The sequence below is a fragment of the Gracilinanus agilis genome, chromosome 4, assembly GCF_016433145.1.
Source record: "Gracilinanus agilis isolate LMUSP501 chromosome 4, AgileGrace, whole genome shotgun sequence".
NCBI classification, from domain to species: domain Eukaryota; kingdom Metazoa; phylum Chordata; class Mammalia; order Didelphimorphia; family Didelphidae; genus Gracilinanus; species Gracilinanus agilis.
Genome location: NC_058133.1, coordinates 357,695,703 through 357,723,645, shown reverse-complemented (window position 1 = coordinate 357,723,645; position 27,943 = coordinate 357,695,703).

The window sequence follows — 27,943 nt, the reverse complement described above, 5'->3', positions numbered from 1 at the left end:
ACCCCATATTTGGGACCTAATGGTATGGGCTTGCTTATGGTTAGTTGATGCTGAGCACAGATGAAGGGGCTTTGAGTCAAGCTGCTGAGGGATTCTGAAATCAGTTACTCAGAATTATTCACAATTCATAAGAAAAAAATCACAATTATGGCTTTATAGCAGGCAGTGTTCTAAAAACAGGGGACACAAAGAAAAAGAAAAAACAGTACCTGTCCACAAGGAGCTTACAACCTAATGATAATGAAAAGGTTCGAAAGACTGTGGACATATATCTTGAAATCCATGAGGGTAATGACAGGGGCTCAGGGTGAAAAGGAAAAGGGTGAGAAGATGCTCAAGTCATCTAGGAATTTGGAAGTAGATGGGAGCATGGAGTGGGAGGAGGTGCAAAAAAGATGCTGTTTCAATGTTGAGACACAGGGAGGGCAGGTGAAATTCCAGTGACCTAAAATTGGCACTGAGAGTAGAAGAGCAGCCTGACATTTGTCCTTTCCTATCTAGTGAAGGCTAGGGGTAGGGACAGTGGGAGGAGGCAACCTTTTTATGGCAGCCGTGAGGGCGCAGTGTCTTAAGTAAGGACAAGAGTTGAAATAGGGAAGGAGGTGATGAGTAGGAGATGTCGAAGGGAGCTGAAAGAAAGAAAGTTGAGGAAGATCTCTTTCTTTAGAAAAAAGGCTTATTTCTATTAGTCAGTTAAATGACATTGCAGATTAAACTCCCTCAATAACCATTATTAGTTAAATTAATTAATTTCAATACATCAAGTATCATAACCATTTTCAAGTTACTCCCTCCAAGTTTTCATCAGAAGTCAATTTGTCTATTTATTTTTCTTTTTCTTCCCCTTCCCCCTTATGAGCATCTTTGTTGATGTTTCTACTTTTTCATTATTTCATAAAAGTCTTTCCAGATTTTGTTGTTTGTGCTTGTTGGTATTGTTTGTGCTTGTCGGGATCTCTTGTTCCATTCTATTAATATAGAGGCAGGGACTGGTCCTGTGATTTCATCACTTTAGGCAATTACCAAGTGATGAAATTTCCTCTTCTTAAGCAGGTAAGCACCTTCTCTGTAACTAAATCTTACAGAGTTGCCGGAGGCACTAAGAGATTTTAGTGGCTTGCTCAGGCTCATGTAACCAACGTGGGGTCAAGATGGGATGGAAACCCAATTCTTCCTGTTTTCAAAGTCATTTCTCTCTAGCCATTGTGCCATATTGAACCTGCATGAATGTACTACAATTCATTTTTGTTTCCCACAATGGAATAAAGTTCTCTGAGGTACAGCAGATGTAGTAGATAGGAAGTGGAGGGTTAGAGTGAATAATTGTGGAACCAGGTTGAGGGCAAGGATTTGAGTTGAGGTTGCAGAAGTTCTGACCAAGGGAGTCAGATGTAATTAACAGGTGTCTTGTTCAGTCGTTTTAGCCATATCTAATTCTTGGTGACTTCTTTTGAGGATTTCTTGGCCAAGATATTGGAGTGCTTTGTTATTTCTTCCTCTACTTCATTTTACAGGTAAGGAACCTGAGGCAAACAAGGTTAAGTGATCCACAGCTAGTAAATGTCTGAGTCTGGATTTGAACTCAGATCTTCCTGACTCCAGGACCTGTGCTTCATCCACCACATCATCTAGCAACCTTGTTATTAGGGAGGGTAAAAACTTTAAAGTGAGAGGCAGAATGGAGGATTCATGTAGAGATAGGGAAAAAAAGAAAGAAATGGGATTCCTGGTTGCTGTAACTAGGAAGAATAAAATAATAATAAAAATCATGAAAAGTAAGTAATTAAAATTATTTTAATAAAATGCAAATAAATAAAATAAATTTATTTTTCATTTTTAAATTTTTAAAAAATAAAATAAATTTTAAATAAAGTAAACTTATTTTAAAATATTTTAATAAAAATAAAAATAAAATAAAGTTTATTTTAAAGTAAACTCATTTTAAAATATTTTAATAAAAATAAAAATAAAATAAAGTTTATTTTAATAAGAATAAAATTCATTTATAATATTTTAAATAAAAATAAAGCAAAAATTATTTTAATTTTTAAAACATATCAATAAAAATAAACAGAAATTATTTTAAATTTGTGAAATATTTTAATAAAAATAAAATAAAATATTTATTTAAAATTTTATTTTTAAATAAAAATTATTTTAATATTTTAAATAAAAAATAAAAAATTATTTTAATTTCAAAAACATTTAATAAAAATAAAACAAAATAGTTTTAATTTTAAAAACATTTTAATAAAACAAAATAAAATATTTAAAAATTTAAAAAAATTCTAATAAAAATAAAATAAAATTATTTTAAAATATTTTAAATAAAAATAAAATAAAAAATTTTAATTTAAAAAATACTTTAATAAAAATAAACAAAATATTTTTAAATTTTAAAATATTTTAAATAACAATAAAATGAAAATGATTTTTAATTTTAAAAACATTCAAAATAAAAAATAAAATAAAAAATTTTAATTAAAAAAATTTAAATTAAAAAAATAAATGAAAAAAGGAAAGATCTAGTTTACTAAGGCAGAGAAATAAAAAAAACATTGAGTGAGGAGAAGAAAATATGTGCTACACCCACCCCCACACCCCCACATCCCACTAGTTTAGGTCAGAATATAGTATTCCAAATTAACATTCATAGGGTTGGGTCTCAGGCAACTTCAAACTGAGCAGAACATGAGCTCTCTGAGCACAGGACCTGTATTTGTCTTTGTATCTCTAGTGCCTAACATATTTTCTGGTGCATCTTAGGTATTTAATAAAATTTTCTTGAATTAAGTGGGAAGAGCACTGGCTTTGGAGAAAGAGGACAAACATTCACACCTACACGAGTCACTTCATTTTCTTGGGCCTCAGTTTCCTCATCTGTAAAATGAGTTCAGTTGCATGAGACGACTTCTGAGCTCTAGTAGTCTAACTCTAGATCTGTGTTGGTGTCTCCTATGCCTCCCAGAGGCAGTGGCAATGATCTTCTCAAACACATTGAAATTGAGGCACAGAAAAGGTTTGTGATTCATCATAAAAATCAGCCAGTCCCAATTCTGGCTTTTTTTTTTTTTTTTAGGGCTTTCTGTTTATTTCAGGTCCTATTGAGTCAGTGCCCTAGAAACTAAATCATGAACCAGACATTCCAGAATGGATGAATTTGCCTGAATGGTGTTAAGAAGTCAAAAAGGTTTTTAGGTTCTTAGTAAAACCCAGAAAACTTTATTAGGACTTGGCCTGAAGGGATGCTGGCCAGGCAATTTTTTAGCCTTTCCTTTTCCTTTTTAATTGTTCAGGGAAATTAGATTATATCTCAATTGCTGCTTTAGGGTTAACTTTTGAACTCATGTAAACGTAGCCACAGAGATTTGTTTTGTTGCTGCTGTTTTTAAAATAGCCATAGATTTTTTTTTAAACCTAATCTACCATCTCATTAAGTGGTTAGAGAGGAAGTAAAGAAAGTGAAGAAAACAAACACTATTTATGCTTGTTCTGACGCCCACCCTTGGTAACAAGATACAAACAGTTTCTCTGGAAAATTGTAAAGTGTGATTTCTTTTGGAAACACCACTTGAATGCCAAAGGTTAAACACCCGAGTCTTAGTTCCTTTTGATGCTGTCTTACTATGTTCTCGGCACTGTGCTAAATTGCAGCTGTTAAAACCTAACCTGACCCTAAGACTTTTGGGACATGGTATATATATATACACATATAAATAAAAATATGATATATATTCTCTCTATATATATCTATAATCAAATATATAAATAATATATAAAATATATGATATACAAATATAATTAAATATATAATATATAAATATGATTAAATATATAATATAAAAATATACAAAGGGATAGAAATATAAATATATAAAATAAAAGAGATGATATATAAATATATAAATATAAATAATATAAAATACATACATAAATAAAAATATGATACATTATATAAAATATATTTAAATATATTACATAACATAATGTACAAATATATAAATTATGTACAAATATATAAAAATAAAAATCTATGATATATTTAAATATATAATATATAAATATACAAAATCTAGAAATCTATAAAATAGGATGTAGAAATAGATTTAAATATATTATGTAACAATGTACAAATATATAAATTACATATAAATATGTAAAAATAAAATCTATGATATATATTTAAACATATAATATATAAATATACAAAAATCTGTAAATCTATAAAAATATATATGATATGTGATATTTAAATATATATTATGTAACAATATATAAACGTACAAATATGCAAAAATAAAAATCTATGATATATAAATATATTTAAATATATAATGTATAAGTATACAAAATAAAATATATGATATATAGGTATACATTATATGACAGTGTGTAAATATATAAATTATATATGAATTTATAAAAATAAAAATCAATGATATATAAATATATAATATATAAATATACAAAATAAAATATATGATATTTAAATATATTAAATAATGTATAAAATATATTAATACATAAAATTTTTGCACATTGGTACATGTATGTGTGTATAAGTATATGGTCATACATATGTATATGAATGTGGACATAGGAGGAAGAATATTGTTTTTGCCATTGGATATGGCCATGAGCCATACCTGGGATGTTAGTAGATTCTACTAATTAGGGCTTTGTTTATTGCTTTGTTGATTGCCTACATTTAAGGAAGTGATGAATAAAATATTAATAATGCAAGTTAAACATAAAAGAATGTTTTGCATCCCTGTGTGTGTGTTGTAATGAATAAAAGGGGCTGAGGCTAGTAATAATAATACTAGAAGGAGGAAGTTTCTAGCTATAGAGAGGATGATGCTATGGACGGTACCAGGGTTGAGCTTCAAACTGATTATAAATGTAACAAGGATCCAGCCAGGTTAGCAGAGTGTTAAGAGAAACTCTCTTCTGCTAGGCACCAAGCTCCTTTAAGATGTCTAATCTCCAGCCCCTATCCTGATGAGAGAATAACTTCCTATTGGTCTGTATAGTAGTTTGACAAGAAGTGAGTATGGGGCTTCCTGCCCAGCAGCAATGAAGTTTATCCCTGCTGTAGCTGTTCAGAACCTTTCCTGTTGGCTGTCCCTGCTTGGCCTTAGATGGGTAGGCAATGACCACAAAGTTCTCAGATTAAGGCTTCGGGGTTTATTGATAAAGGAGTATGGGTGATAAGGTAATGGAAAGAGGGTTAGGAAATACTGAGAACTAAGGGTGAATGATTTCTTTTTGACTCAAGATGCTAATAGGTCTTCCTTAGATGCTCTTCTGCTGACCCAGGGCATGTAGCCCTGGATCAGAGTGGTGTGGTCTCTTTGATAATAAAATAAAATTTATTTTTGGTTAAAGGTTGGTTTACTTTGCCAGTAGTAGTAATAGATTTGTCCTGCAGAATTGGTTTAACCCTATTCTAAGCCTAAACATCAACCCATATTCCCACTCTCACTACCTGGTCCTGAGGGGGTATAGGGCAAGTGAGAGGTGAGGGGAGAAGTGAAGAAGCCAGGGTCTGCCAAGCTTATTTATAGCCTGGCCCCAACTGCCAAATGGCACCAGTTACCTGTCTCATGGCATGTTCCGCATTCTAACCAGGGCAAACTGCCAGCTTGCCCCATGCAAAATATGGCAGTATGCTTTTCTGTATAACAGCATGTGAGCTGGTTGTTAAATATTTCCCAGCATCCTTCCTGATATTAGTGACCAAGAGTGAGTTTATCATTATCCTGGAGAGTACTACTCTGTCCTGGGAACGATTTCCATCAGGTATTTGAAGTACAATTCTGGAGTTGGAGTCTAGAAGGGTTGGGGTCACATCCTCTCTTTGATGCTTAGTGACATTATAACTGTGAGCAAGTCCCTTGCTTTCTTTGAGCCTTGGACAACTCTCGGGGGATTATTGGTTAGATTCTGCTCTGCCAGCAGAAAGGTCCTTAACCTCCACTCTCCCTCTCTGGCTTTCAATAATTAGTGGAGCTGGGTTGAATTTGATATCAATTAAGAATTAGCATGCTTTCAAATGACAATTCTTTATTACTTTGAAGTTGCACTGGGCTAATATTCCTCTTTTGGCAGCTAGATGGTAAAGTGGATAGAGTGCCAAGTTTGGAGTCAGGAAGAATCATCTTCCCAAGTTCAAATCTGGCCTCAGACACTTAAAAACCAAAACAAAACTCTTTACTTTTGTCTTAAAATTGATATTAGTATTGGTTCCATAAGAAAACTCCAAATAGGGTATTGGGCACCACTGAAAGATTGAACTACAACAAAACATAGCCTAAAACAACCTAAGGTGGATAAAAATCATTACTTTTTTAAAATGCAATTTTTAAACACATCAATCTCATTTTAAAAATGAAAGTACTTACTAAAGCAAGGAAAACTTTAAAAAATAGCTTTAATTTTAGAAATATTAAGGCTTAGATAGACCTTCATGAAACAGCAATGACTTCTAATACCATAGTATTTGAACCACAAATATTCATATAATCTTTCCAGAAAATCTTTGTGAATGTCACAAAACTATATTAGAGGTCTAATGTTATAGCTTTCCTGGGGTTATGGAATAGCTGAGTTAAAAAAATTAAATTCGATATATTAGGAATGGCTGGGCTATACAAACTCTTCTACTTGGCTCTTAAAACTCTCACATCCTAGCTCTAGCCTGCTTGTCAGCCTTATTGAACATTACTTCATTCATTTTGTGTTTCCACCAGAGTGACCTATTTGTTGTCCTCCAGACACATTCTATCTCTCCCTTCCAGGCTTAAGCACAGGCTGTCCCTTAGAATACCTGGAATACATTCACTCTTATCTTGCCTTCTCCTCCTCACTAAAAATATCCTTATCTTCCATTACAGAATCAGTACTATGTATTGGTTCCAAGGAAGAAGAGAAGTAAGGGCTAGGAAGTAGGGGTTAAGTGACTTGCCCAGGGTCACACAGCTAGGAAGTGTCTGAGATTGGATTTGAACACAGGACCTCCCATCTCTAAACCTGGCTCTCAGTCCTTTCAGCCACTTAGCTGCCCCTTGCCTCCTCCTCTTAAAACATCTTCCATCAAGGATCAGTTTAGGCAGCATTTCTTACAAAAGCATTTTCCTCATGCCCCATATTTGGTAATGATTTACCTTCTCATATTTCTTCCTAATTATTTTGGATATATTTCCTGCTGACTTATTCATATACATACTGCTTTCCCTCAATAGACTCTAAACCCCTTGAGGAGAGGGACAGTTTAATTTTTGTCTTTGTATCTCTAGTGCCTACTGCAGGGCTTGATAAATAGCAGTTGCTTAATAAATGTATGAATGAATGAATAATAGCCTTATGAAGCATCGAAAAGATGCTTAGCTTCAATTCTTAAACAGTGGATTTACATTCCCAGAGATTCCAAGTTAGTAAATAAGCTGCATAGAAAAGAAAGGAGTTAACTCTGTGTATACAGACTTGGAGATGAAACCAGAAGATTTCATATAGGTTAAATAACTTGGCCAGAGTCACATAGCCAGTAAGTGTCTGAGGTAGGATTCAAACTCATCTTTTCTTGACTCTAAACCCAGTGCTCTATTTGCCAAACCATGCTGATATTCTATAATTTGCACCATTGGTCTTCCATAAAACAAATTGTTTAAAAAAACCCAAATCTCTTATCTTCTGCCTTAGAATTGGCACTAAGTATTGGTTCCAAGGCAGAAGAGTATTACCATTTTGTAAGGGCTAGGCAATTGGGGTTCAGTGACTTGCCTGCAGTCACAAAGTTAGGAAGTTCCTGAGGTCAGATTTGAACCCAGGACTTTCTGACTCTAGATCTGATTCTTAATCCACGGACCAGCTGACTGCCCCCCATAAAACAAATTCTTGGTAAAATAGGAAGCTGTTGACCAATTGGGGTACAAACATTTGGGTGATATCTGGATTTGGTGTTCTCTTAATAGATTTAACAAATTGGAAGAATCCCAAAGACATCAGGTTGGGAGTGTCCTCTTCTGATCATTTTTTTAGAGAGTGGAATTATGAAAGTGACAGGTTCCCTGCATCTCTTCTGAGGATATGGGCTATAGAGTTCCCTTTAGGTTACTTAGGGTTTTATAAGTACTCTTCTAGAACCACTAGTGTTTGGCCAGTAGAAATAAAAGAGGTGAGTCAGTTTGATCTTCACTTTCCTGCTCTGAGGGGAGGATGAAAAGCCTCAGGTACTCCTAAATCCTTATGGACATAGGCCTGAGGCTTTCCTAGCTCAGGAACTCTAAGACTTCCCAGAAGTTTCCCCAATTTTTAAAGATCTTCCCTCTCTCCCAGGACCTGTCCAATGTACTGATCTAGGTAACGTGGGGCTGTTCAGTCATTTTAGTCATGTTTGACTCTTCATAACCCCATTTGGTGTTTCTTGGCAAAGATACTGGAATGGTTTGCCATTTTCGCTCTAGCTCATTTTACAGATGAGGAAACTGAGGCTAACAGGATTCAGTGACTTGCCCAGGGTCATACAGTTAGTAAGTGTCTGAGGTCATATTTGAACTGAGGAAGATGAGTCTTTCTCACTTCAGCCCCAGTACTCTATCCACTGTACCACTCAGTTGTTCAGGTAGTATGGAGTAGCCAACCTCAAAGGGATAAAGACCAAGGTCAAGTTCAGCTTCTTACCTATACTGGCAGTGTGGACCTGGGCAAGTTTAACCTCTCCTGCTATAGGCAGCTCCCTAAGAACATAAGTTGCAGAAAAAGTGCTAAACTGATTTGGCAGAGGGAGCTTCCACATCAAGGAGTTCCCTATGTTAATGAAGTCACAACTCCCGTTCCAGGCACCTGGCTTTTTTACTATACTGATTATACATGTATTTCATTCTCTCCTTCCCTTCCTCCCTTTCCTCTGAGATTTCCTTCCATCTACTTTGTATTGTTGTCCTAGAAGTTGTTAATCCTTTATTTTCAAAAAGGACTGATGATATCACAGGGTGATGACTTGACTGTGAATTGGATATAAGTGAGGCAGAGTTGTACAAAGTAGTCAGCCTCACTCTCTCCTCTAAAGTCACTGAAGTCCAGTGGCAAGACAGAAGTCAAGATGACTGGTGATGGTCCAGGATGCAGGGGATGACCTTGGCATCCTCAATGTCTGACCCAGTTATTAGAGATTCACAGTGCTTGCTTCAGTTGCCTTCATGGCTGTCGGAATCAGTCGTTCGCATCTGCCAGTTTAGCCAGGTAAGGCTTCACATGCTTGGAGTAGACATCCCTCTGACTCACCAGTGGGTTGGAGATCTGTTTGGTACCTGGACCTTAGCCAGTTTCACCAGAATGTGGCCGCTATAGATGCTACAGCTTCTTGGAGCCACAGGTGAGAGTTGGGTGAAAGTTAGACACCAAAGAATGAGCAGCCCTGAAAAGGACTTGACCACCCTCACTCTAGAGATTCTAGACCTGTATATCTCTCTGCTTTATAATATCTTATATATACAAGGTGTTTGTAAACAGTTTCCTCTCCTCCCCCATTAGAATATGAGCCCCATTAATAAAAAAGTATATGAGCTCCTTGAAGGCAGATTTTGCCTTTTCTGGTATTCCCATTGCTTAGAAGAGTGCCTGGCAATTGGAAACAAATGTTGGCCCATTAATCAATCGAATAACTCCTAGTAAATTATAATCTTAAAGGCAAGGGACTAGATCCTAACTAAAATTAGTTCTCACCCCCGACCATGTCTAGCATGGTACTATATACACAAAAGGTGCTTAATAAATATTAGCTATTGTTCTTATGAGTATGGAGTCCCAATGAGGACAGAGATTAGAGTGCTGCTAAGCCTGGCTGAGCTAGGGGAGGGGAAGAGAGGAAATCATATTTACTCAGAGGCAGGTCAAAATTCTTGTGTACCTTTCCAAGGCTCCTACAAATGACAGGAACTTTGAGTCCCACTTCACTGTTACCTAGAGTACTGATCACAAAGAAAATACATATGTGTCATAGAAGATAGACAATAAAAATATGTACATTGACAAAAAATAATATTGAAACACTTCCCTCATTGGAAGCTCCTCTGTTATGCCTTTGGGAGGGCTGCTTACTTTAGTTAGTTTTAGTTTTGGCTCTGGTCCTGCCTTCAAAAAACATTGTAGAACCTAAGTCTGAGAGCTGATGAATTAGGGCCAGAGACAAAGGGGAAGATCGTGCTTGTGTGTTTATCAGCAGCCATGGTGGGGCTGGAATCTGAATAATGCTGCTCTCAGATATATTGCTGTTCTCAACTACCCAGTTCTGAATCCAATACCCAGATTCTGGGCTACTTTACACCAGACTGTAGCGAGCCAGGACCCTTTTGTTTTTGTCTTTGAATAGCACCTGCAACAGCAAGAGACCCAAAGCAACCACATAGACAGAGGAGGAAGTTGCTTGCAGACATAGACCATGGGGAAGACCAGGTGCCGATCCCATGATAGTACAGTGGTATTGAACTTTGGGCTATTTAAAGATGCATTGCAATGAACTTTAGTCACTGGTGTGATCTAGTCTGGTCACTCCATTCTCCATGTTAAAGTAGATTGGGATGAAGTCCCAAAATTCTGAAGCAGAGAGCTAGGAGAAGAATGAAGGATGCCTGGCCTGGGGCCTCCCTCCACATGGAGGTCTTGAGAGGAACTCATCAAGAGGAGAAGGGGATCAAGAGAGCAGAGTGATATTCTTGGGTGAGATATCCTAAAGTGCCAAGGGGATTTCCAAGATAAGAAGACAGCTGAGGCATTGTTTTGTGTGTCTGGGACCACTGGGATAAGTAGTGCAGGAATTTGGGTACAAAGGAATCAGCCAAGGAAAAGGTGATGCCTAGAGACTCAACTATCAACTGCTTTATTGGTAATAAATATCATTATGGATAGTGGTCAATATAGAGTGCTTTAAAATTTGCAAAACATTTTATGTATGTTGCCTAATTTTATCCTCACAGAATATCTGTGAGGTAGGTGCTTTTTCATTATCCCCATTTTACAGATGGCAAAAATTAAGGCTGAGAGGCCTCAGGCAAGATTCAATCTTAGGTCTTCCTGATTCCAGGTCCAAAACTCTATCCATTACTAAAAATAACTGCTCCGTAGGAAGTCTCCTCCTAAGGTTGTACCCACTTTAGAGACTTTTGATGATGGGAACTCATGGATCTCAGCTCCTGTCTTGGTCCTTTCCATCTGGTTGGAATCATCCATTTCTCTCTTCTTGTCCACCATCTCTTGCCTACCGTGTGATTGACTTTTGGTCTCCTTTTTCTTGATTCAACTTTATCTCAATCTTTGTTCAGAGCATATGCCTCGAGTGTTCCTGGATCTATCCTTAATGACAGTATCTGTAAGAATAGCAGATTCCTGATAATGAGACTAGGGTACTTATGCCTCTGAAAAAAAAGGGCTCTGATGGGGCAGATTTTGTCTGGGAGTAGGGCGGAGGGCAAGAATGTTGTGAAAATGTGTCATGAATCCGGAGGAGAAGGAAGGCCTGCTCTTTTACATTTTTCTTTCCTTTCTTGTTCTGCTTCATGCTATGTGGCTACATTAGCTAGGCCCTTAGATGTTAGCCTGGGAAGACAGTTACTGCAGTTCCTAGAACGGTATGAAAGGGGAGAGAAAGAAAGGAAAGCAATTTGAGAAGTAGCAGTAATGCTAGGAGGTTGTTGTCTCCTCCACCTCCAGTGGGGTCTTGGATAGAGGACCAGCCAGGAAATAAGAGCTGAGCTTTTCCTCAGCTGACCTCAAAAGGAACCCCTGCAGTCCGAGTACCCCAAGAAGAAAGTGACTTGGATAAAGAAGAGTCTTTGCTTACAGTAAGAAAATTTTGGTTTTATTTTTTTTATTTTTAAAAATCTTTATCTTTTAAAAATGTTTTATCTTTATTTTATTTTAATTATGAATTTCCACATAAGTTTTCAAAACTTATGTGATTCATGTTGTCTCCCTTCCTTCTTCTTTCCCTCCTCCCAGAGTTGACAAGCAATTCAATCTGGGTTGTCCATGTATTATCACTCAAAACATTTCCATATTATTCATTTTTGTAATATCTTGTAATGAATAATATTATAAGTGAATAATCTTATAAAAACAAAACCCCAAATCATATACCCCAATAAACAAGTAATATGTCATATGCTTCTATCTGCATTCTTACTCCCAACAGTTCTTTCTCTGGAGGTAAGTAGTATTCTTAATTGTAAGTCTCCCAGAATTGTCCTGGGTCATTGAATTGCTATTAGTAGCAAAGTCTATCACATTTGATCATTCCACAATATTGCAGTTACTGTGTATAATGATCTCCTGGTTCTGCTTATTTCATTCCACATCAGTTCATGGAGGTCTTTCCAGCTCTTTCTGAAATTAAGAAAGAATATTTTGGAATGGGGGTCAGCTGGGTGGTTCAGTGAATTGAGAGTCAGGCCTAGAGATGGGAGGTCTTGGATTCAAATGCTTCAGACACTTCCTAGCTGTTTGGCCCTGGGTAAGTCACCCCAGTGCCTAGCCCTTACTGCTCTTCTACCTTGGAACCAATAGACCGTATTGATTCTAGGATGGAACGTAATGGTTTTAAAATAAAGAATATTTTAGAATATTAGAATCATTTTGGAGAGTAAACTAGAATTATACACAAAGATTTGTAAAATTGTGTGTAAGCTTTGAATCAGCAAAACTACTCTTGGGTTTATTTCCTAAGGTGATCAAGGAAAAAGGAAAAGAACCTATGTTGTCTAAAATATTGATAGCAGCAGCTCTCTTTGTGGTTCCAAAGAACTGGAAATTGAGGGGATGCCCATTCATGGGGGAATGACTGTGCAAATTGTGGCATGTAATTGTGATGGAATATTACTACACTGCAGGAAATAATGAAGAGATTAATTTTAGAAGAATGTAGAAAAACATACATGAAATTATGAAGAGTTAAACAAGAACCAAGAGAACATTATATACAGCAACTAAAATATTGTTTGAAGAATGACTTGTGAATATTTGCCTTCAAAGAAAGAACTGATAAATAGAAACAATCAACACATAGTTTTATAAATACATAAATCTTTTTGTTAAATGATGCCTTCTCTAGTGTGGGGAAGGGGAGGGAGAATGGGAGATACCTGGGAATTTTAAGGTAATAAAGAAAGAATGAGAGAAAGGAAGAAAGAATATTCTGACTTTAAACTTCTTGAAATACAAATAAATAAAAAAATCTAAGCTTTCTATTAAGTTCAGTGTTGGAGCAACTTTCTGAATTTGGGTCTATTTGGGGCCAGGTGATGACAGTCAGTCAGGGAATTAAAACTAGCAGTGCCTGACAAACATAAGGAGAAAACTGGCTCAGGGAGTGTCTGATTTCAGGGATTGTTCCTTTTCTTGAAATTAAATTTCCACGGCTGCTCAAAGCTGTCCCAGGTTTCTGAAATAGGGATTGGTAGCATTGATTTCCTTCTTTCTCTTCTCTTGAAGTATAGTAACCCTTAGAGGGGTGACACATTTGGCCTTATTACTACATTGTATGAGTGAGTTTATTAGATCCTTTCCTGGGAGCAAACTTGTTTTTAATTTTCTAACAGTTTTTTTTTTATTTTCAAGGGGTTCCCTACTCCTTGTTAGTCATTTATTAAATTTACTATGTGCCAGGCACTGCGCTAAGTGCTAGGGATACAAAGAGGTCAAAGATAGTCCCTGCCCTCAAGGAGCTCACAGTGTAATAGGGGAGACAATATGCAAGTAATTATGGATGTATGAGATAGACATGTAATCTATAATCTATAATATTACATCTAAATATATCGTGTACATCTATATTTGCTATATCTTACTACATATCTGTTTATCCAACAAGGTACAAAAAGAGGTAATCTGGGGAAGGGAGGATGAAGAAGATTGGATTTCAATAAAAAATTTTTTTTAATCATCTACCTTAGAATGGATACTAAGTGTTGATTCTGAGGCAGAAGAATAGGAAGGCCTGGTGTCACATAGCTAGGATGTATCTGAGGCCAGATTTGAGCTCAGGTCCTCCCAACACTGGCTCTGGCACTCTATCTGCTGAGACACCTAACTGCTCAATTGAGTCTTGAAGGATACCAAGAGGCAGAGATGAGGTGGAAGAACATTCTAAGAATGAGGGAGAGTCAGTTAAAGAGATCAGGTTGGCAGATAGAGTGTAGAGAGCAAGGAATGACAATTAGGCTACTGTCACTAGATCATGGAATATATGTAGAGAATCAAAGTGTAAGAAAAAGGTAGGAAGGGACCAGACTAAGAAAGACTTTAAAAGCCCTTAAGAGGATTTTATATTTATTTGGTTCTGGAGATAATGGAAAACTTTTGGAGTTTATTTAGTGGGAGGAGGGATTGATAGGGTCACACTTACACTTTAGGAAAATCACTTTGGCAATTAAGTGGAGAATGAACCGGAGAAGGAAAAGACTTGAGGTGAGGCACAGGAGCAGCTAGGTAGCACAGTAGATAGAAGGTCAGGCTTAGAGCTGGGAAAACCTGGGCTCAAAACTGGCCTCAGATCTTTTCAAACTTTGTGAGCCTGGGCAAGTCTCTTAACCCTGATTGCCAAGCCCTTGCCACTCTTCTGTCTTAGAACTAAGATGGAAGGTTTAAAAAAAGGCTATTGAAATAGTCTAGGTGTGAGGTGATAACCCACACCAGGATGGTGGTTGTGAAAGTAGAAAGTAGAGAATATATAAATACATATTTATAGATCTATCTATCATCTATATATCTAATATCTATCATCTATCAGTGTATCTGTATCAATCTATCCATTTATCTATCATCTTTATATCTAACATCTATGTATCTATGTATCTATGTATCTATCTCTCTATCTCTCTGTCTGTCTGTCTCTCTGTTCATCTGTCTGTTTGTTCACCTGTCTGTCAATCTATCTATCCATCTCTTTCTCTGTCTGTCTGTCTCTGTCTGTCTGTCTCTCTCCCCCCCATCCATCTATCCATGTATCTATGTATCTATCTACATGAGAGATGTTATGAAGATAGAAATGAGAACACTTGGTAACAGATGATACTAAGGTTGTACATTTGGGTGACTGTGAGGTAGTGGTGTCCTTGACAGTAATATGGAAACTAGGAAGAGGGGAAGAGCTTAAGGGGAAAGATAATGAATTATGTTTTGGATATGTCGAGTTTGAGACACCTCTAGGAAATCCAATTTGAGATATAAGGTAGGCAGTTGGTGACCCTAAATTTAAAATAACTGTAAGTTATCATGCCATTTCCATAAATCATTTATTTGTGGTTTCATTAGCTTTGGCATTCTCTTCCAAGCTGACTGCAATCCATCCAATATACTGTTGGAGCTTGTAGGGGTGTTCTTTCTGTACCTTGGACTTTCCTCTGCCTACTTCCTGTCTTTCTGGTTCTTCAGCTTTCATACAGATCCCACTATGTGAAAAAGCCCAGGGCTAATTACATCAGAATATGTATCTTTCTTTGCCTTTGAGGAATTTAGAATCTAACTAGGAGAGGCTAATCAAATATACATGAAAGAACATACCTTACAGAAACCCATGAAAAGTTGATGCTAACACCCACTATTCCATTTGTTGGACTCCTCTGCTTAGCCTCTCCTAGAATAGCAGTTCATAACAGCTCTTTTTCCTCTTAAGAAGCTACAGCAGGACTTCTATTCTTCATTGATTTACCATGTCTCTGATGATGTTTGAAAGGATGGACACCAAACTCCAGAGCATTCTAAGGGTCAATAATTTCCTATCATTGATGGATGTTAATTTAGGGATATCAAATGATACTCTGCTAGTCTGAAGTTAATTCTCTCCACTGTCTTTAACTAGCTCTGTGACTCACTTTTTGAAACCTCATTTTTTTAATTTGTAAAATTAAGAGATAGAGTTAGATCAAGAGTTTGTACCTTTTCTGTGTTGAATTCCTTGGACAGTCTAGTGAAGTCTTATGGACCACTTTTCAGAATAATGTGCATTTATGCATTTTAAATGTACATAAAGTAAAATACAGAGGTTTACAAAGAAAACCAACTATATTGAAATATAGTTATGGGGACAGCAGCTAGGTAACTCAGTGGATTGAGTGCCAGGCCTAGGGATGGGAGGTTCTGGGTTCAAATCTGTCCTTAGACACTTCCTAACTGTGTGACCATATGCAATTCACTTATTCCCAATTGTCTAGCTGTTATTGTTCTTCTGCCTTGGAACCAATACATAGAATTGATTTTAAGATGGAAGGTAGGGTTAAAAAAAGAAATATAGTTATCAAAATCATTTTTAACAGTTTAAAATAATTATAAGGATAAAGATGGTAGGTGCAAAAACTTCTCTCCCGCAACCAATTCAAAAAGAACATAATAATGAAAGTTTTTCACAATTGATGGGAACAAAGGAAACAAGAAAGGGTCAGTTAGGCACCACCTCCCACCCAGGTCAAGATCTCCTGGGTTAGATGATTTCTAAGGCCCTTCTCATCTTGTAAATGAGGTGATTCTGAAGTAAATGGAAACACTGTTAGTATTTTTTCCCCTTATTCATTCAGGGAGATAGAAAGAAAAAAATAGAAACTAAGCCAGTCCTATCCATTTACAGAATTAGGCAGCTGCCTGAACAAAACAAAGTTTTAGAACCTAGTATTCAAAGAAATCTTAAGAGATCAGCTAGCCCAATTCCCTCATTTTGTCAGTAGGTAAGAGACTGATTCAAGGTCACATTGAATTAATGTCTGTTTTGAAGCTTATGTGAATGAATTGTTAAGGAGTTTTCTTATCATCTTGTAAGGTGTGAAATAGTTCCTTAACCAACTGAAGAAGTTTACAGCACCTTCGTCACTGGACTTAGGCAACAGTCTGCAAACATCTAGTGACTGGCTGAAAAAATCAGTAAAGTGTCTTTTGGCTTATTAAAGGAAAAAAGCAGCCAACAGTTTGAGTGTAGGAATGCAGACTCAGGTTTTGTGGAGATTATGGGAAGTAGGGAGTAATTCTCTCTTCTCTCCCCTGTTGGCATCTAGAAACTGAGCTACTCAAAAAGAAAAATAATCCCAAAGAGCAGTTCAGAGTCAGTTTGAGGCACAGTGAGGGAGCAGAAATACATATACCACATAGGCATGGATAGAGAGAAGCTGCCTTTTGAGGTAGGAAACAGCTTCTTGGACCAAGAACTCTGGTAGGAGGGAAGGAAGCTGTGAGCTCAAGAGATAGATAGACCAGACTAAATTTTTAGAGGTAAGTAGACCCAGAGAACTCAGCTTAAAAACCCACCCTTCAGGGTGGTGCAGCCAAGTGGAATTGTGTTTGGGCTATTCAAAGAGAAAGAAAAGTCTTCTAGGACCTAGAGTAATAGGAATTGTGAGCTGTCTTTGCTCCATGTTTATGTTACATACCTACCTGTATGCTTCAATACTGTTGTGTTCTAATAAGTTTGTGCCTATTCTTCCCATAGACACTGTATGTATTTATGGAAGAGTATGCCTCAGGTTAATAGGTAGGAATGTTTTGTAGCTACTGTTTTTTATTGCCATCTTAATAAATTATTTTGCTAAGAACTAATCAGATCTATTGACTTATTGTTAAAGGGAAACACACTGGTTGGGGCTTATGAACTTAATTTTTTAAAAAGACTTACAGAATACCTGAGACATTCTCTAGGGACTCATTGTTTGAGTGCAAGTATAAGCTGAGGGAAATAAACCACAAGATCCATTCATTCACAGATCACTCATTTGGATATGACATTAAAAGATCTTGAATTGCACACACATATACTTACATGTTTAAGAGAAATAACACATTAAGCTGTTAAAAAGATCATGGGACCAACAAATTTTGATTAGGGTAAGGAGAATGAGGAAAGAAGTCAAAGGGTTGGGAGTATTACTGAGAAAGACAAGGATGAGACACCACCTTAGGGAGCTTTGGTAATTGAGAGATGGCTTGGAGAATTCTTGATGTGATGGAAAGAGGAGGGACTAAATGAAGGAGTGGGACACCAAAAATAATCTTCACCTTCTTTACAGTTTTAGTCAGATCTCAGATAAGGCATCTCCTCCAGTTCTTGGCTAGATACAAGTCATGGCTGAGAATTAGTCTGGGTTTAGGGTATCTCCTCTGTCCCTGATTTCTTTTAGTCATTGGGACTGTTACAAGCTTTTTCTAATTGCAGTGTCATTTGGAAAGGAGCCTACATCATGTAGTCAATTAAATTCCTAACACACAGAGCACAATCAGGCCATGTAAAATGGATGTTGGTCTCTTACCCATTTTCTCTGCTTGCTCTTGTAAGACAATTAAACATAAATAACTACAATGAGTTCTTAGTGTCTGGACCATTCCTCCTTTGTTAGTCTGACATTATTTTCGCAGGTGTATGTTTTACTTCCCCAACTATATTGGAAACTCTTTGAAGTTAGAGTCTGTGTCAAACATCTTTGAATTTCCCACAATGCCTAGTATATGGTTAGTAGTTACTCATTAAACACTTCTTAACTTAATTACTAAGTGGTTCTTCAGGCCTTTGACTCATTCTGGTGAACACTGAGGTCCAAGCATTGGCAGTCCCATCCGTGTTCATCTCAGTTGTCATGCATTCAATTCAACATCTGAGAATGCTCTGAGGAAATGCTAAAATCTGTGTGGTTCTTAGAGAGCTGGCTATCTCTGTTCTTTAGCTCTGCTTTATTCTGGGTAACAGTATTTATTTAGTTAGTTTGGTAGGTATAGTCTGTGTGGATTTATTGAATTAGTCTCTTGGCTCAGGTCCTTCCCATTGGAGAACTTCACTCTCTTCCCTTCTCTGAGTTAAAATATTGCTTCAGATACTTATTTACTGGGTAACTCAGGTCAAGATACTTAAATTTCTCTCTGCCTCAGTTTCCTCAACTGTAAAACAAATAATAATAGAACCTGCCTCCCAGAGTTGTTGTGAAGATCAAATGACAATATTTATAAAGCACTTTGCAAGCCTTAAAGAACAATATATATACAAACTATTATTATTACTATTATTATTATTATTATTTCCATCCTTACTGCATTTCATTAGACTCTAAATACTTGAGTATGACATAAAGATTTAACTTTTTGTAGTTCTTTTCTCAAAAGTATAGGTTGGGTGGGGGTTAGGGGAGTGGTACCCCCAAGATTTGGAAAATTCACAAAAAAATTTGTCCCTCCTTTCACACCAGAAAAGATGTCTGAATTTTTCTTCTTCCTTTAAGGGGCATCTATAATACCTTTCATTAAATTTGGATTAAGTATTTGGCTATAGGCTATATGTAGGTAAACACCAGCCTTAATGCGTTGTCTGTGGCTTCCAAAAAACTCTCCCCAAATTCTCATTTAATTTCATTTGCCAACCTGTGATATTTCAAAATTACAGTAGGAAGAGTTGTGATGTGGAAGGATCAACTATTGTTGTAACTTATGTCTAGAGTCAGGAAGACTCATTTTCCTGAGTTGAAATCTGACCTCAGAAACTTAGTAGTTGGTAACCTGGGGCAAGTCACTTACCTCCCATTGCCTAGCTTTTACTATTCTTCTGCCTTGGAACCAATAGCTAGTATTGATTCTAAGGTCGAAGGTAAGGGTTAAAAAAATTCAAGCATTATTTTGTATTTGATCCTAGAGGTAATAGCTAGGAAGCCATGGAAATTTAATGAGTGGAGGGTAAGCTGGGACATGACACGGTCAGACCTATACTTTAGGAAAATCACTTTGGCAGCTAAGTGGAAGATGGTATGCCAGTCCTGATCATCAGGGAGTAGGCATTGGGAATAAGCATTTATTAATCACCTATTATGTGCCAGGCACTATGCTAAGCACTTTGCAAATATTCATTCTTTTGAGCAGTGAGAGGACAACACAGAGAGAAGAGACGGGAACATCTTTCAGTTCTTCAAAAGATTCCTGATTTGTTTCATCAGTGAGTTCTCCCTCTAATGTATATGGCAACTTCATCATTAAAAAAATTAATTAAAGTCTTCATGAGTTGCTGTGGCCAAAAAATTCCTCAGTGGGCTTCCAACCTTCTGGTAATGAGCCTCTCCAACCTTCATGAGGCTGGCCCACAGACTGCAGACCCACATGTCTGTACATCACTGAGCCCAAATTCACAACCATTCCAGCTTATCAGAACTGGCAGACTGTGTGCCCTGTTGGCATAGCTTTAAATAATCCAGGGTCACCTTCACTCTATACTGAGATGCTGGAGTCAAACGTTAGCGGGATGAATTGAGAGAATATTTATTCAAAATCCTCCCCTCTCTTTTAAATCATCACAATCAAACATGATGAAGGAGCAAAGAGAGCCTGCCTTGGGGCAAGAAAATGAGCATGGGTTATATAGGTCCTTAAAAAACCCCCAATACCATTCTGTGTATTTGACTAAATTTCCTTTTGGGAACAGAGACATCTTCCCATCAGGGGGAAAACATTATTGTTCCTATTTACATATGTTGACACAGCAGGTTCAACATATGTTGAAAGTTATTTAGCTGTCTCATCTAGCACAGAGATTGCTTCTTTTGCTCTCACAGTAACAACAATAGCAACACATTATGAATAGGGAATGACAAAGGATAAGCAGAGGAATTTATGTCATCAAAGAAATGTATAGATGAAAAAGAAGGACCAGAGGGAGGAAGAATTGATGAGCAATTAATGTGCTCCATTGGTATCCTCTCAACATTATGAGATATTAAGGAAGACCCCAGTATTGTTGTTTGGTCCCTTGATGGGGAATTTCTTCTTAGAAATGAACAAAAGTTTTGTGAGATGGACAAAAATGATTGGACTGTAGTCATTACAAAGAATATCCACAGTGTGGAGATCACACATCCACTAGAATTTTAAAATAACAATAATAACAGCCAGGAGAAGCAATGTATAGAAAATTGACCTGGGAAGAAGGAACACCTGGGTTTTATTTGTATTAAGTACTTACCTTTAAGGATTGTTTTGTGGAGCAACTAGGAAAATGTATCTAAAGCACTTTGTAAATCTTAAAGCACTACATAAATGCTTTTTTGGGGGGTCCAGTTTCATGACCTCATTTGGGGTTTGGTTGGCAAGAATATTGTGGTCTGTGATTTCCTTCTCAACCTACTGAGAAACTGATCCAAATATGGTTAAATGACTTGCCTAGGGTCACAAAGCTAGGAAATGTCTTGAGGCCAAATTTGAACTTAGGTCTTCCCGATTCCAATCCTGGCATTCAATCTACTGCACTGCCTAGCTGCTCATATAAACATTAGCTAATTGTTTAAAAAGTGTATACGCATGGAGAGGAGAGCATGAAACCAGTATGGATTCATATTTTGTGGCATATCTAGTAAGATTTACAGCTATCCTTTGAGAACCACTGATGTAGTCAAAGATACTTGCTAGCTGTGTGACTGCTAATAGGCCTCTTTATTTTCTCTGAGTCTCAGTTTGTTCATCTATAAAAGAGGACTAATATTGCCTGCCTTAACTGGATGTTTTGAGAATTGTAAAGATTAAAATTAATACACAATAACTAAGTATTATATTTTAAAAGTTTTATTAATAATAACTAAAGAAAAAACTAACTAATCCAGCCCCAGTTGCAAAAGAAGAGAGTGAGTGGGAGAAGCTACAGAACTTATAAACAATTACTTGAAGATTCAAACATGCACAAAGGGAAAAGCATTCTGGGTATTGTAGTTTTAGGGGTTCAAGGTTTTCTAATTTTACATTATCAAATGAGAAACTGTCTCAAAGCACTTTATAAATGTTAGTTATTACTAGATGAGCAGTCATCCTTACTAAAGATATTTTACATCTCTTAAGAGTGCTAGTTATCATGTTTAGGAGTTGGGAAAATGGAAGGCGAAAAGTATGATGAATTCTGTGTTTGGATATGCATAACTGGAGGAGACCAGTTTTGTTATTTCAGAGGCCTGACATCCTTGTACAAAAGACTGGGGCTGCTCTTAGTTCATAGGTCTTATCATCTCCATACCTTTAGTCACTTTTCTCCTGATCTCTACTGCCACCTCCATCCTCTCTGCTGATCTAAGTCTTGCCATGCTTTGAGACTTACCTTCTTCATGAAGTCTTTCACAAATGTGTCAGCCTACAGTGATTCCTCCTTTCTCTGAAATTATTCACACACAAGTCAAGACATTACCTGCAATCCACTATTTTACTACTACCTCATTATGTTATTGGTCCTCTTTGAAAACGAAACAAAACAATTTCTGGCACTCATCTGTTTCAATCATTTATACCTTATCATATACTATCGTAGATCATTTGTCTTTGTATATGTTTTAAAATTCTATATGAATGTTATTGTCACATGTCCCATCTTAGAGGGTAAATTCTTGAGGACAATGTGAGAATGGGGAGGTACCTTAGGAATTGAACTCAACTTCATACCCATTGCAGGAATCACTCTATGGAATGCCTGATATGGCCACATACATTTTGCTCTAATATAAAGGAACTCACTACCTTATTGAGACCGACTGTTCAGTTGTTGGACAGCTCCAATTGTTATGGAAAGTTCTGATGATGCTGAGCCAAACTGTTTCCCTATAGCTTAAACCCATTGCTTGAAGTCTGCCTTGATTAACCACACAGAATCAATCAATCAAGAGATATTTAAGTTCCTACTGTGTACAAGAGGCAGAAGCATAATGGATACTTGAGATCAAATTCCACATCTGACCCAAACTGACTGTATGACACTGGACAAGTCACCTAACTGCTCAGTACTCATCTGTATAACTCTTTAAAAATATAAGTTGTTGAGAAAGTGCCATCCTGCATTAGAGGATGTTTCCTCACGTAGGAGCTCATTATACCAATAAAATCACAGATTTAGTTCCTATTAGGAGCTATAGATTCAAAGATGAACATGAGAGTCCCTGTCTTCAAGAAGTTTATAGTCTATTCTGAAACAACTACTCTCTTTTCATTATGCAATTCTTTTATACATTTGAAAAATTCTCTTTCCTATGTTACCCATCATCATTCCTTCAGCTATTTCTCATACATCAAGATTTCTATACTCTCACCATTCTGCTCATCTCTCTCTGGACACATCGTAGGTTTTTTATATTCCTCATAAATCATGGTACTCATAATCATACAAAATATTCTGGATGTGATTTGACCAGCAAAAAGGGGATAAGAAGCATTGATTTCCATTATCTGGACACTATATTCATATTGATTCAGCCTAAGATTGCAATAATGTTTTTTAGCATCCATTTTTTTCTTATCTTAGGCTTGTAATTAACTACCACATCTAGATCTTTTTCATATGAATAAGGACTACTTCTCCTTCAGCTTGAACTTGAACAAGTGAACATTCTATTTGAAGTCTTGAAAGAGAAGAGAGAGAAATAAGGGGACAGTTAGGTGACTCAGTAGGTGGAGAGCTCAGTCTGGACACAGGAGGTCCTGGGTTCAAATCTGGGCCCAGACACTTCCTGGGTATATTATCCTGGGCAAGTCACTTAACCTCCATTGCCTACCACTCTTCTGTCTTAAAACCAAAACACAGTGTTGATTCTAAGACAGAAGGTAGGGACTTTAAAAAGAGAGAGAAGGCAGAAACAAATTAGGAGATGCAGCTTGACTAGTTGGGTCAATATATGATTTGCTATTTGGGAGCACTTCCAATGGAATTAGACATATACCTTGCTGGGATGTAAGAGCAATTCCTTGTTGGTCCCCAGTGACTGTGGGGTGGAGGCTTGAAAGATGAATCAACTTCATTGAAGCTAATTAATTGGTCACTGAGGGTTAGGGAATATTTATAAGCTGCTGCCAAGAAAACGCTACTCTGTAGTAAGAGCTATAGAAAAATCTCTGCTCTTCTCTTTGGGGACCTTGTTGAGGCCCAATTCCTCTTTCCTCAGTTTCAGAAGAGGATCTCCCTTCTTTATCCTTCCAGGTGATATGGTGAGTTGATTGAGAAATAGAAGTTACTGTAGCCTCAGGCTTGCTTGGACTGGATGTTGAACTTGGAGTCAGGGGCACCTATGTTCAAATCATTCTACACTGATTAATTATGTGTCTGTGGGCAAGTCCCTTAACCTCTTTGGAACTCATGTTATTTAATTTATAAAATGAGGGACTTGAACTTGATGTACTATAAAGTCCTTTCCAGCTCTAAATCTAAGATTCGATGACTTCTCTATGCCTTAGTTTCAAGGGACATGTTCAACTCCAAGAAAGATACCCTATTCCCGTAAATCAGAGATTTCCTTGATCAATCCTAATCCAGAAGTGAGTAAATTTGTTATCCCTTTGTTTGTCATTCCCCACACTAATCTCTTCCTTGCTCTTTCTCTTGCTTCCCAGTAATTGTTTTTTTAAAAATAAGATTGTCTTGCAAACATCAGCTCATTCTGGGGTTGGACTTTTCTGACTATTTTTTTTATCTCCTTTTGGTTTTGCCCTTAGTTTTGTACCCTTCAAAGAACCTTCAGAAAAGGGGAAACCTTTGACCTAGGTTTTTATACCTCTTTGTATCTCCCTCAGATCCTTCTATGATCCCTTCCATAGAGTATTTGCTCAATAAATATTTGTTAATGATCTTAATCAGAAAGAGAAACCTTTTTTAGCTAATTGAAAAGCTACAGTGAGATGCGACTGCTCTCTAGCCAATGTATAGGAACCCTGAAAGAGTAGTAGAGAAAATCCCCCAAAGAATTCATTTAATATTTATTTGTTTATAGTTGTCCCAGTGGAGCAGGAACATGAAAAGAGAGGCATTCTTTTTCTCCTTTTTGACCTTGAAAGACTACATTGGCTAGTGCTGCTTTTGTTTGGTATTTCATTTCCATTGTGGTGAATCAATCACTCATGTTTATTGAGGGGTTACAGTCTATAGGGCATACTTTTCTTTATGGTAACACATATAATAGGAGAAATAATTGGTGACACTTATTCCTTAGCCAGAAGGTTTGATGACAGTTGCTTGTGAGTCATCTTGACTTTCTAGTCTTGAAAAGTTTTCTATTAAAAGCAAAAACTCTATGAATAGTGGCATACCTTAAGGTAGGAAAATCCCCAGAATCTCTTTCCTACAAAAGCATTGTTCCCTCAACTACTTTCCATCAAACTACGTAAATATTTTTATTGTAGATGTAATAAAAATTAAAGCAATTAAATTGGAATAGGAATTGGACTTATGATTTCATTAATAAAGGGAAATCTCAGGAAAGATATCTCCTTTTACCAATATAGGTCAACATCTTTGCAAGTTCTAGCTCAGAGTCACCTAGAACATTGAGAGGTTGGTTAATTTCTTTCTTGGATGTCTTTTAGTCTATGTCAGAGGAAAGAAGTGAACTCATGCCTTCTTGATTCTAAAGCCAATTTCTTTATCCATTGTACTAGGAGAAGGAGAAGACTGATAGTAGAGGAGAGAGGACCCTAAAGACTAATTTTTCCTATTTAGTAATTTCACTTACCTCTAGTCAGTCCTATTTGTCCTGGCAAATACTAATTATGGAATCCTGCTTTCTTCATGTTAGGAATAGAAGTTCTGGGAGAAAATAACAATTTAAGTACTACTTCCCCATAAAATATTAAGTGTAAAATTATCAACATATTAAAAATACTAAATGCAACAAATTTTCATTATGAAAATAAGTTTGTTTTCCTTTCTTTTCCTCCAAAATTTCCTCATTCTTCCTTTCTCCTGATTCCAAGTAATTCCTTTTTTTAAGACTCTTACCTTAGAGTTGATACTAAATATCATTTCCAAGGCAGAAGAGAAATAAGGGTTAGGCAAGTGGGGTTAAGTGACTTGCCCAGAGTCACATAACCAGGAAATATCAGAGATTGGATTTGAACTCAGGAAGATGAGTCTCTATTGCACTACCTAGTTGTCTTTCTTACATATACTAAATGTTTAGTAAATGCTTGTTGACTTACCTGGCTTACTTGTTCCTCAAGCCGACTATACTGTCTGCCATTGTACTGGTTTCATGTTTCTGTTTTTCTACAATGTTCTATAAAAGATGTCTAGGTCATTATCTCTTCCTTATATTTTAAGAGTCAAGAAGGAAAATGCCAGGTAGATATAGTTCTCATCATCCAGAACTGGGATATTTAAAAATGCTTTAAAATATTTTGTTGTTACTTTTTGTATTCACACCACAGTTATTTCCCAAGCATTGCCAATTTGTAATGAGGCTAATTGACAGTGGCTGCATCTGACAATGTATACCACATCCTAGACTTATAGTCCTCTTCCCTTATCCCCCATTGATTGAGAAGAACAAGGTCTCTTACCTTAATATTCTTCAGGATCTAGACTGTCCATTTCAATGCAATTTAACCAACATTCTACTGCTTCTTTGTTTTGTGTTCTTCAATTAGTGAGGTCATTAGACATAATATTCTCATTTATTCTCAATTATTTTTCTGAAATCATCCTGGTCATTGTTTCTTCTAGCACAGTAGAATTCCATCACCATCATTTACCACAATTTGTTCAGCCATTCTCCAATTGATGGACATCCCCTCAATTTCCAAATATCTGCCACTACAAAAAGAGCTGCTATAAATATTTTCATATAAGTAGGTGCTTGCCCCCTTTTTATGATCTCTTTGGGACACAAATCTAGTAGCGATGTTACTTGATCAAAGAGAATGTACAGTTTTATACCCCTTTGGGCATAATTCCAAATTGTCCTTCAGAATTGTTGGATCAGTTAACAAATCTACCAAAAATGTAGTAGTGCTCCAATTTTGCCACATCCCCTTCAACATTTATGTCTTTCCTTTACTGTCATATCAGCCAATCTGATAAGTGGTGAAGTGATACCTCAGAGTTATTTTAATTTGTATTTCTCTAATTAAGAGTCATTCAGAACATTTTCCCATATGATTATTGATGGCTTTGATTTCTCCAATTGAAAATTGTTTTACCTTTTGACCACTTGTCACTCGGGGAATGACTTGCCTTCTTATTTGATTTAGTTCTCTATATATTTGAGAAATTAGACCATTAGAAGAGAAATTTGCCATAAATCCTGCTCCCCCCAGTTTTTACCTGCTATTGATTTTGTTTGTACAAAACCTTTTAAATTTAATATAATCAAAATTATTCACTTTATATCTCATAATGTTCTCTGCCTCTTATTTAGTCATAAATTCTTCCCTTCTTCAAAAATCTGACAGGTAAACTATTTTATATTCTTCTAATTTACTTACGATATCACCCTTTATGCCTAAATCATATACCCATTTTGACTTTATCTTGGTATAGGGTATGAGATGTTGGTGTATACCTAGTTTCTGCCATACTGTTCTCCAGTTTTCCTAGCAGTATTTATCAAATAGTGAATTCTTGTCCCAAAAGCTGGAGTCTACTAGATTGCTAAGGTATATTCTTATATATTGTATATCTAATCTATTCCATAGATTCAATATTCTATCTCTTAGCCAGTAAGTGATGCTTTGATGATTTCTGTTTTATAATATGGTTTGAGATCTGGTACTTATAGGCCACCTTCCTTCACATTTTTTTCATTAATTCCTTGATGTTATTGACTTTTTGTTCTTCTAGATGATTTTTGTTATTTTTCATAGTTCTATAAAATAATTTTTTGGTAGTTTTACTGGTATGGTCCTGAATAGGTAAATCAATTTAGGTAGAATTGTCATTTTTATCATAATAGCTTGGCCTACCCATTAGCAATTAATATTTTTCCAATTGTTTAGATCTGACTTTACTTGCATGAAAAGTGTTTTGTAATTGTGTTCATATAATTCCTGTGTTTTATTTTGGCAAGCATATTCCCAGGTATTTTAAGTCATCTCAAGTTATATTTTTTTTAACATTTATTAATATACATTTTTAACATGGTTACCTGATTCATGCTCCTCCTATCCCCTTCACCCCCCCCCCCCGCACTCCCCCCACCCATGGCCG